Genomic DNA, 12,283 nt, shown 5'->3' with positions numbered 1-12,283 from the left:
TGTGGCAGGCCACACAAAAGTCACTAGCATCCTTAGGACTAAAACTGGATTATAGTTTCTGCATGGACCTGCCTGGACACAGACATGTTCCTGAAAAGACCTGGGTATACAGCAATTGTGGCCTGTGAGTCAAAGCCCAAAGCTACTAGGGGAGCCAGTTCTGGAAAGATCTCTCCAACAGCTGTTTACAGAGCCCGAGCTCCCCAAGAGAGCTTTGCCTCAAAGCACTTCGCTCTTCCATCCAACACACTCGAACCAAGCCTTTTCTTTTCTTTTTCTTTTTGTTTTGAGACGGAGTCTTACTTTGTCACCCAGGCTGGAGCACAATGATGCAATCTCAGCTTACTGCAACCTCCGCTTCCTGGGTTCAAGCGATTCTCCTGCCCTAGCTTTCTGGGATTACAGGCATGCGCCGCCATACCCGGCTAATTTTTGTATTTTTAGTAGAGATGGAGTTTCACCATATTGGCCAGATTAGTCTCAAACTCCTAAACTCAGGTAATCCACCCACCTCGGCCTCCCAAAGTGCTGGGATTACAGGCATGAGCCACCACACCCAGCTTGTATTGAGCCTTTTTTATGGGCTAGGCAAACTGGCATGGTGTGTGCTCAACATGCAGCAGACAGGCAGCTCTCTGGTTGTGCATGGAGCTCCCAGCACAATGCCCAGCCCATGGGATGGAGCAGAGCAGCCAGGCTGCTGACTGCGTGGAGAGAACACCTACAACAAGCCTGACGGGAAGTCTGGCAGACCCGCAAACCCTGTTTGCCTCACGCATAAAATGCATGCGATGATAATAATAAAGGCTGCCTGGTCTGCTTTACCAAGCAGGAGGGAAATTGGCCAGTTTGGCCATCAACATTAGACACTCTCTATATGCTGAGTGATTTGCCACCACTCATTTCACCTACCTGGTGGTCCTGAGGGGAAGAGATTTTCATCTCCATTTGATGAAGAAGGATGCTAAGGAGTAAATGCAGACCTGAGATTCATATCCAACTCTGCAGATTGTAAGCAATTTTCACTGTGATGATCAAACTGGAAGAGTGGAATGAGGACAACAGTGACAATATTGGACGCCTGCACTGTGGGACCCACGGCAGGAGGGCACAGGCCTCTGGGATCTGGGTTGAACACCCTGGGGCCTGGGCTGGAGGGGGAGAAGTTAGTGAGATGGAAGTCAGAACAGGTTTGCAAAGGGTAGGGCTGGCCTGGGGAGCCCATGGCCCATGTACACTGGTGCAATGATGATAATAGGATGATAATTTTAAAAAAGAATACCACCTCTGTACTTAAAAGCACAGGGAAAACGTATTAGCCAAGATGACTGCAATAAGGTCTCCTATCCCAAATGGTCTTCTCACTCCTCCCAAAAAGAGGCTGGGTTTAGTGTCCATCCTTGAATCCGGGTGGACCTGCAAGTATGGTAGAAGTGACCTTCCGTGACTTCTGAGGCCAGGTTATGAAAGACAATGCAGCTTCTTCCTGGTCTTATTGAGACACTCTCATTTGGAACCCATCCACCATGCTGTGAGGAAGCTCAGGTCACACGGAGAGACCATATGGAGGTGTGCCAGCCGACAGCCCCAGCTGAGATCTCACCAACAGACAACATCGACCACTATCCACCACCATCCCTGTCAATACAGAAGCCTTCAGGTGACTCCAGCCTAGCCTGACCACAACTACAAAAAGGACCGTGAGTGGCCCTTCCAAGCTCAGTCAGCCCTGAGAACTATGAGAGCTAATAAAAAAGGATTGGTGTTAAGGTTTAAGCTACTAAGTTGTAGTGGCTCATTATACATCAGTAGATCACTAGAAGAGAAAAATCCATTTTAATTGGGGCTTAGGCGAAAATGAAGTGCCTGGGCCAGGTAACAATTAATTTTCTCACTTTCAGTACTATAACAATTCTAGAAGCTCAGTAACTATTTCTAACATTTTAAATTTATTTTTGTTGGGTTTGGAAGAAAAGAAAATGCAATTTTTTTTTTCTTTTTTTTGCAAGGAGAGAGGAGGTAGGTTTGGTCTTGTCTAAGTTCAATGCAGACATACCTCACAGATAACATCTTGGTTCTTTTTGACAAAGATGGAATAGCCCAGACATTGAAGAGGTACGTGCAAGGGTGAGTGAGTGTGTGTATGTTTTTACTTTTAGTGATCAGAGTTTTCAAGGAAGGAGGAAGAAATAATAAAATTTCAATCCCCCACCCTCCTACCCCCACACTCTGTAGAATCTGCAGTTCCCATGGAGGCCCCAGGTTTTTGTGTGCAATTTGATGGTGTCCAGAGGCTGCCCTGGCTGCACACTCTGCCTCCCAGGCTGGGGGACCTGCTAGGGGCTTGGGCTCTGACTCTGCAGCCCCAGAGCAGCCCTGAAGCTCCCTCCCTTCCTTTGAGCAAAAGGCAAATCCTTGACTCTGTCGTCAAAGCCCATGTGGGCCAGTTCAGGCTGCACCCACAGAGCCTACTTTCTCCCTTTCTTAGTCTCTCCTTGTTGTGAGCTTTCCTTTTTCTTCCTCCCTTCCTTTGTAGCCCTGTCTCTTCCTGTCTCATTTGGGAAGAAATTCTCAGATGACATAAGTGCATCCTCAGAGGGAGCAGCTGTTGGTTTCTCGATCCAGGGCCCTTTTGCCTGCAGGCTTTTCAATTAGGTTCTTAGCTGTCCTTTGCATTTGTCCTGCATGGCTAAGACAGAGGAGAGGCCAGGCATATTAGAAAGACTGGGCAATGGGCGACCACTGCATCCAATGTAAATGAGAATGACCGCCAATACGGGAGGAAGGAGGGTTTCAGTCTTGGTGGTTGGGGTCCCTTCCTAAGAAGCTCGTCCATTCTCATGAGGTTGAGTCAGCCCCTAAGGAGGAAAAGGCTCTGCCAGGTCAAGAGCAGAGCCTTCAAGGTGGGCTCCCCTCCCCTCAGTGGGCCGGTCCCCATGAGGATGAACATGGAGTCTCTACTGGAACATGGAGGGAGACCAGGCACCCTCACCAGTCAGGCACCTGACTGGGACATGTCACCATCACCAAGTGCTGGCCCTGCCTAGGCTGCCTCAGATGGGAGCAGGAGGGAGCTGTGCTCTGTTCTCTTGACAAGTCTTCAGCAGGATGGTCCTTAAGACCTGAAAGCCTACATACTCTCCCCCACTCTGATCTGGACACCCAGGAAGGCCTGTGTTCCACGGAACTACACAGTGGTCTGGGGAGCCAACCAGTTCTTGTTGAGACTTTTCCTTGAATCTAGTCATGGTCTTAATGCTATAATCAAGAGAAGACTAGTCCTGGGCCCCGGCGTCTTCCTGGTGATCATTGATTGACTTGCTGAATTAGCATGTTCCCACTCAAGCAGTGGCCAGGGAGAGCCCGGGATGCAGAGAGGGTGTGAGAGGGCGTAAGAGAGGGTACTTGTGGGAGAAAGTTAGTGTTTATGATTCTCTCAACTCACACAGTCTCACTGATGACCCACATTTTACAGAGGGGAAAACTGAAACTCGGGGAGCGACTTGCTCAGTCACATGGCTGAGAAGGGACAGGATCAAACCTGTGTCTGCCCCCCCAACCCATGCTCATCCCTCTACACCACACACACTTGACACATTGTAGGAGATTCGTAAACATGACTGATAAATATGAATGGATGAATGAACGAATGGAAGAACAAAGCAACCAACCACGTGAACTTGAGCTGGACCCTAAGGGATGAGTAGGCTTTAAGCAGGTGGAAAGATCAAGGCAGCACATTCCAGGCTGGGCAGATGAGATGACTCAGGGGGAACCATGCTAGGTTGGAGGGAAAAGGGCTGGCCAGAGCCTAGGGCCAGGAAAACGCCTCGGGGCAGGGGGAGCTGTGCTCCATGGAGTTTGCACAACACAGCCCTGGGAAGTGTCTTCCTTCAACACGTCTGCAGTCTGCATGGGTGGCCTCCCAGGCTGGTGCTGCACAGTGTTCCCTGGAAATGGAACTGAACAGGTAAAGGAGAGCTCATGCTCACCTGGTACCTCCTCCCTACAAGTAAAGCTACTTTATCCCCTATGGCTGGGCAGCCAGGGGAGGCTTGCCTTTTTGGAAGAGGCTAAGAATGGAGTAACTAGTCAGCAAGGAGTTTGGAGTCATCATCATCATCATCATGGCCATCTTTATCAGTGCCATCCCCTCTTACATCATCACTGTCAAAATTCCACACTAAAGTTTAGTGGCTGGGCACGGGGCCTGGACGTCTTGCTGGGCTTCTAACCTAGCTCCATCACTCACTGACTATATGAGCTTGGGCACGTTTTAAGCTTGCCTGAGCCTCACTTACCTCCACTCTAAAATGGGATAATTAAAAAAGATGATACATAGAAAGTTCTCAGTATTTTGTCTGGCACATGGCATCAGTGTAATATAGCCATTGTTCTTACTGCTGTTGTTTTCCTCATTAATGAGCCTTTCAAGTGAGCTTTGGGTTATTACCATAGAATCTGATTTACTTTTCACATGAGGAAAGGGAAGCTCTATGAGCCTCCCCCACCCCCACTGTGCCTGCCTCTCTCACTCTTCCCCAGGGGCAGAACCCAGAGCCTCTCCCTTCCTGCAAGCTCAGCTGGGACTCACTCCAACAGACTGCCACTTTATGGTTTGTTTGTTTGCTCCTAAAGACATAAAACCCAAGCTTATCAAACAAAAGTCACACTTAGCCCTGTCGTCTTGAGAGGTAAATTCCACCATTATCTCTGCACTTCAGCCCCCACACAGAACACTTAGTTCCCCAGGGAGCGGGCGACATGCTTCAAGGTCAACCTTTGGCACCCACTCACCCTTTCGGCCATGTGCCCAGTCACGAGGCAAGTGGCATAGGAGAGTCAGCTAGGGAGGAGCCCAGGGACACTGCCCACCAGCCAAGCGCCTCGGGTCAGTTGTTAAACGTTAGAGTCCTCCTCTGTGAAATCCCCTGAACAATGGAGCTTCCACCAGCTGATTTGTGACAATAATTAATCCAATGATCTGAGAGAACATTGAACTCAGTGCTTGGCCTTTGAGAAGTGCTCAGCGTCCACACATTACAGCCAATAGAAAGGAGTCGCTTTGTGTTCTCCGGGTCAGGCAAAAGATTGTTCAACCTGAACATTCGAATCAGGGACGGTTCTAGAGAGACCTAGAAGATGGGGGTGAACATGGAGGGGGTTGAATACTAACAGAAAAAGAAAAGGGGTTTGAGGCTTAAAAATAAAGATCAAGGAGAGGTCAGCTCCCATAAATTTTATAGAAAGCCCTGCCAGAGTTCTGATAGCTTCAGCCAAAATTCTCAAAAATTCTCAACCACCTCTTGCATCATAGCCTCTCTCAGAGGAAAGGAAGTCTTTGCCAGACTTGGAGGTGGGGTCCTAGTTCATTTGGCATCTTTGCCCAAGCTACAGGCTAAGGACTGCAGCGAAGAGAAAGCATAAGAAGTAACAGCCTCCAACTTTTTGGAACTTCAATGTGGTGTGGTAGCCATAAGGATTATCCACCAATGTTTCCATTGCTTCTGCTTCTGACCACATCATAGTATTGCACTCACTACTTCCCACCTCTCCTCGCCTTTCAGGTTAGGCATGGCCATGTGATTGCTCTAGCCTGTAAAAGGTGAGCGGAAGAGGCATGACACACTTGGTGAGTGCTTCTAAGAGCTGATGCAGAATTTCCCACATTCCCTTCTTCCTGCCCTGATACCTGGCAATGCTCCAGATGTCAGAGGCTCTGTCAGTCAATATTTTCGAAAGAGGATGATGGGGCGCAGAGACTCCCACCAAACCAGGATTGGCTTGTGATACGAGGCCTTGCCCTTTGCCCTGATCATGCCCACCACTTGGGCACTGAGAGCTGGGTTGGTTTGTTCCTGCAGTGCAACCTAACTCACCCTGAGAATCCAGCAAGGCAATGCCAGTGCAGGGGAGAAAAGAAGAGTCCTGAGACACAAGATGATAAGGAAACATTCGAGGAGTGAAGGGTCTACAGAAGGGCGGAGTAAGAGCTCCTGGAGGAGGGCTGGGGCTGGGCCTTGAAGCCAGTAGGATTTGGAGGGTGGCAGGGAATGGAGATAGCCAGAGGTGGGGAGTGAGTGGAAGGTGCTCAAAAGAAGGTGCCAGCAGAGAGGCTGGTATCAGTTTTCTTCTTCCATAGGCTAGACGCATGTGAGGAGCAAGTTCAAGTCAGACTCAATGTCATTTCACCATGATTGGGGCAGAGTGGCACCGGGCCTGGTGGGATCAGAAGGCAGGAGACAGAGGACAGCTGGATTGCCCCTTTCTAAATCCAGCTTTCTTCATCCAGGAAGCCTTCTCGGACACTCCCACCCAGAGGGCCCTCTCCTACCCTGAACTCCTCCAGAATTCTGTCTGCTGAAAGAAGGCATGTGGAGTGTGAGAAGACAGCAGGGCTCTGAAGTCAGACCGATGTGGTTTAAATCTTGGTTTCGTCTTCGATCATCTGATCATTAATTCAATATCTGTAGCATGCTAGGCACTGTTCTACATCCTGAATTTGTGTTCATCTTCAAGACCTGGGTGTTCTTGGATCCTATATGCAAGTGAGGGAGAGACAGACAGTCAATAACAACAATAACAAGGCCAAACATGCAAAAAAGAAAATAAGTTGTGATGTTGGAAATTAAGAAAATAACCAAGGGGCTGAGATAAAGAATAACAGAAGGACCTACTTTAGATGAGGTTGATGAATGACTGCCTCTTTGAATGGGCAGCATTTAAAATTGTGATGTACAAGGAGGAAGAATAGCTACTAGATAAATAAAAGGGAAGAGCATTCTCAGCAAATGAAAAATGACAGGCACAAGACCGCTAAGTGGGAAGGGTAGGAAAGGGCTTGGGTGGGGCAAGGTTGAAACTGAAGGAAGAAGAGTGTCTCTGGAGAGTACCCTGAGCTGAAGGTGGAGGGTAGAGCTGTGCTTTCCAGGCTATTTTAGGAGATAGATTTAAGATGGATTTTAGAGCGCAAAAACCAGCAAGACTTTCTGATGGTTTAGGTAAAGGGAGAAGAGAATGCACTCAAGAAGAGAGAGTCAAGTCACCTGGGGTGGGGATGCCATGCCCTTTACTGGAATGCCAAAGGTGGAATTGGGAGGATGGAAAGTCTGCTCTGAATGTGATAGTTTGGAGATATCTCAGATCTGCAGGTGGAAATGGCCGCAGGCAATAGGATCTGCAAGTCAGAAGGAAGCTCAAAGAAGTCCAGGTTGGGGATATAGATTTGGGATGACAGCATAAGAATAGTATTTAAATCCATGGAATTTCATGAACTCACCTGTGAAGTGAAGAAAAAGGACCCAAGAGGGCCTAAGGAAGACCAAGGAGGAGTCAGAAAAAGGAGGCGGACCTGCAAAGGAGGACCAGCCAGTGAAGAGCGAGGAGAGCCTGGAGAGCAGACTGTGGTAGAAACGGAGAGAGGCAAGAGTTTGCAGAAAGAGGGGTCAATATTGTCACAGGACTAAGATGAAGTCCAAGAGTGGGGCTGGGCCTGGCCGGTTGGAGTCACTGGTGACCTTGACTGAGCAGTCTCAGTACTGGGGAGCAGAGCTAGCCTTCAGTGGGCCCAGGAGTGCATGGGAGTTAAGAGATGGAGGCTGCGAACAAATTATATTCTTTGGAGAAATTTGACTCCAAAAGAAAATAGGGGGATTGGGAAGTAGCTGTCAAGGGGAGGGGCTGGAGGTAGATGAATTGCAGGTGAGAGGAGCATGTCTGGGTGCTGATTGGACTTGCCTAAAAAAACCAAGAGACTGGTGAGAGAGCCAGAGAGGGACAATGAGAGCAACAATTTCCCAAGGAGCTGAAGAGGATTAATTCAGAGCACAGGTGAAGGGACTTTCCCCATCAGCACAGGAAGAAGCAGAAGAGAGGACCAGTCAGGATGGGTCCTAATCTAGTATTGGGAAGATGAAAGTTGAGCAAAGTAATGAGGTGGGGAAGGGTCCCTTGGAACCAGAGGGAGAGGGCAGGGTGGAAGGGAAGGTGAAAGGACAAAGAGAAGTAAAATTATCATTTGGGAGTGGGCAGCGGCCTACTAGAGAGAGAGCGGTGGGGTTGCCTGGCAGTCTTGAAGGCAAGTGCGTGAGCCAAGATCATGAATTTAGAGCAAAACTGGCCAGCCCTATTGTGTGATTATCTCCAGGAACAGGCAACAGCTCTGGAGCAGGTGTAGAGACAGCGGATGGGAGGGTTCATTCAGGGTTGGGATTTTGCCAAGGGGCTGTGACAAAGGACAGAAAGGCAGAGTTGCTGAGAAAATTCACACTGGAATAATGATGAGGAACCGTGGAGCAGAGGCTGGACGAAGAAGGAAGGAAGAGGAGCTGGGAAGGAGGCTCAAGGAGGAGGAGGGGGGAGTCACTACCTCGAAAATCTCAAGGAAGCCAAGAAACTGAGGTGAGGCAGTGGAGAATCTTGACCTGCAGAGCTGGGAGGATGGGGAGAGGTGTTTGGAATCCAGATTTGAGGATGGGATGGTCCAGGTGTGACTGCAGGAATGGGCACCTGAGGAGCCCAGGAGGGAGAGACCTCTATGGTGCTGCATGGTCTGTCTGACTGGATGTGAATGCCACCAGGGATGGCATGATGATGATAGCAGGAGGTGGAGGTGAAGACTCTGACCAGGAGGTGACAATGCTGCCTTTGACCAGCTCTATGAGCCAGGCAAGTCATCCATGGTCACAGCAGGCTCTGGAGCACCCCTGCCTAGGTTCGGCCACTTTCTAGAAGTGTGACACTGGAGGCTTACTTCCCCTCTCTGCACTTTGATATCTTTTTTTGTTTGTTTGTTTGTTTGTTTTTGAGACGGGGTGTCGCTCTGTCGCCCAGGCTGGAGTGCAGTGGCACGATCTCGGCTCACTGCAAGCTCCGCCTCCCGGGTTTATGCCATTCTCCTGCCTCAGCCTCCTGAGTAGCTGGGACTACAGGCGCCTGCCACCTCGCCCGGCTAGTTTTTTGTATTTTTTTAGTAGAGACGGGGTTTCACCGTGTTCGCCAGGATGGTCTCGATCTCCTGACCTCGTGATCCGCCCGTCTCGGCCTCCCAAAGTGCTGGGATTACAGGCTTGAGCCACCACGCCCGGCCGATATCTTTACTTGTAAAAATGGGGGAATAATTTACACATGCCTCTTAAAGTTGTTTGAAGACTAATGGAAATAATTCAGCAAAGCACCCAAAACAGTGCCATAAGTGTTAAATGTCACCTTTTGTAGTGAGTTAAACTGTAGCACCCTGAACCTGTAAAGGTGACATTTTGGGGGTTAAGGATCTTTTCTATATATACAAAGAGAGAGAGAGTCTCTCCAGCACCCTGAACCTGTAAAGGTGACATTTTGGGGGTTAAGGATCTTTTATATATATACAAAGAGAGAGAGAGTCTCACTTTGTCCCCCAGGCTAGAGTCTAGTGGTGCAATCTCAGCTCATTGCAACCTCCACCTCCTGGGTTCAAGTGATTCTTGTGCTTCAGCCTCTCGAGTAGCTGGGATTACAGGCATGTGTAATTGCCACTACACCCAGCAAATGTTTGTCATTTTAGTAGAGATGGGGTTTCACCATGTTGGCCAGGCTGGTATCGAACTCGTGACCTCAAATGATCCACCCACCTCGGCCTCCCCAAGTGCTGGGTTAAGGATCTTAAGATGACATCATCTTGGATTGTCTTAGTGGGCTTAAATTCAATGACAAGTGTTCTTATAAGAAACAGGAGAGGACACAGAGACAAAATGACCCCATACACACTCGTGCACACACACACACCACAGAAGAGAATGCCACGGGAGAATGGAAGAAGAGATTGGAGTGATGCAGCCACAAGCCAAGGAATTTCTGGACTCATCAGAAGCTGGAAGTGGCGAAGAAGGACTTGCCACAAAGCAGCCTTTGGAGGGAGTATGGCCTGCCGACACCTTGACTGTGAATTCAAGTCTCTAAAACTGTGAACAAATACATTTTTGTTGTCTTAAGGCACTACATTTGTGATAACTTGTGATGGCAGCTCTAGGAAACTGAAATAGCCCTCATGTGCCTGGGCCTCAATAATCTTCATCTTTGGAGGCTGACATGGGCACTGAGGAACAAGCTGCATGAAAACTGTATGTATAAGGAAAGTGACTAATAAATATCAGGCATCCCTCCCAACATCCATCACACAGGCATGAGTACACACAGACCTTCACACACATGTGCACACACAGACCTTCACACACACGTGCATTGTTTTGGCCTAAATATTGCTTTGGGCTGCTGGCTACTATTGTCTTATTTGCACCCCTTGCTCAGCAGAGTTGGGATGCAGTCAGACACTGCTACCAGCCATCAGAGATATGTGGATGGCAAAATACATGGGTGTATATGAAATGTGAGAGAGCAAGTGTCCAGAGTGGCCACCAACATCAGACATAATAATGTCAGGGACTTGGGGGGCATGTCTTCAGACCTCCTGTGGTCCCTTGTGGGACCGTGTGAGGGAGAAGGTTCCCCTTTTGCTGGCCACAGGCTCAGATGGTCCCTTCACAGGTGCTGAGGAAGTCCAGCACAGAGGTGCAGGGGAGAGGCCAGGGCTCTTTGGAGCTCAGCAGCTCAGCATCTTCGGACAGCTAGACTCAGTCATCAGAACTAAACTCACAGACCAGCACTCTGGGAGGTTGAGGCGGGAGGATTGCTTGAGCCCAGGAGTTCTAGGACTAGCCTGGACAATACGGTGAGACCCCATCTCTACAAAAATTTTTTAAAAAAATTATCTGTGCATGGTGGCACATGCCTGTAGTTCAATCTGCTTGGGAGGCTGAGGTGGGAGTATTGCATGAGCCTGAGAGGCAGAGGCTGCAGTGAGTTGAGGTCACACCACTGCACTCCAGCCTTGGTAGTAGAGCGAGACCCTGTCTCAAAAAAAAAAAAAAAAAAAAAAAAAAAAAAGAACTAAACTCACAGAGAGTGGCCAGAATGGGGAAGAGGCAGCCAAGAAGAGTAGGTGGCTGAGGTCAATGTCCTGTCAGTTTCAAATGCTAAGTCCCTGAGAAGCTGCTCTCTGCTAAGCAGTGATCACCACTCTCCTCTGGGTCAGGGTCTTCCTCCCTCGCTGAATTGTGGGAAATGGGAATCACACATTCAGGATGCTCTCCCTGGCCAAGCCTTGCCTCCACTTTGGATATTTTTCAACTGAAAATCATGGCAGGTTTAAGGAGAATAACTTTAGGTCCCAGAAAACATGACATAGAAGGTTCTTGGCATTTGGGAACACTGGTAGAGTTCTGTCTCTCTGAAACTGGAGTTTTATTTGATATTTCTTGGAATGAAACCAGTTAGCTTACTTAATATAGTCCTTCAGTTCTTCAAACGGTTCAGAATCAGACCAAAAACAACAACAACAACAACAACAACAAAACACCCATAAATAATCTAAAAAAAGGTTGTACTTTATCTTGACTTGTTGTTCCCCTCCCCAGCTCTTTATAATAAGGTCTATTTACGGACCCTGAGAAGCAATTACAGGAGAAAAAAATGTAATCTTAGTTCAGTTTTATAACAATGAAAGTGGTTTTTTTTCCTGCCTTGTGGATTATTTTTAAGTCAGTGTGGTATTGTTTACATAAGTCACAACTCACTGAGTCCAAAGTCCTTCGGATAGTACATCTGCCTTATGCGTTTAGAAAAGGGGATCTGCAGGCAGGAATGTGTTTATTTAATCCACATGGGGCTCCTTTCCCATTGCTTAGGACTCCATGGGTTAGACTTTACCTCTGGATCCGGCCGTTCCTCCTCCCCAGACCATGAGTAATCAGCCACGCTGGCCACACATGGGTTTGGTAACGGGGGTGAGTGTAGTCCCTCACACCTCAGGCAGTCTGTCTGTCTGTCTGTCTGCTTAAACCTTCCCAGTCTCACTAGGTAGGTCAGTCCTGTGGGTTGGACCAGGTTGAGGCAACAGGGATGTGACCTGTGATGACTGTGAGAGTCTGGTTCCATTGAGAAAGAGCTCCCAGAGGCCTTTCCCCAGGCACCATCGGAAAACAGCTACTGTGACCCAGGGCTGCCCTGGCCTGCTGGTAGGCAAGGACTTTACACCTGATTTCCTCTGGAGGGAAGTTTTGAGCAACTTCTGTCTGGGTGCTGCCCATCGGTGCACTGTGAAAGGCCATATATGACAGGGTCCCATGGAGGGATGCTATCAGGGGTCTGGAGGGAGATGGGAAGTGTCTCTCATTCCTACCCAACTTAGTACTTCTTTACCTTGTCCAGGCTGCTAGCGTAGCCACATTCTTCCCGAAGCAAGAGCTGT

This window comes from Rhinopithecus roxellana, chromosome 17 (assembly GCF_007565055.1).
Source record: "Rhinopithecus roxellana isolate Shanxi Qingling chromosome 17, ASM756505v1, whole genome shotgun sequence".
In the NCBI taxonomy this organism is placed as follows: Eukaryota; Metazoa; Chordata; class Mammalia; order Primates; family Cercopithecidae; genus Rhinopithecus; species Rhinopithecus roxellana.
The sequence above is the reverse complement of the archived record's forward strand: the minus strand, read 5'-3'. Positions refer to the sequence as shown.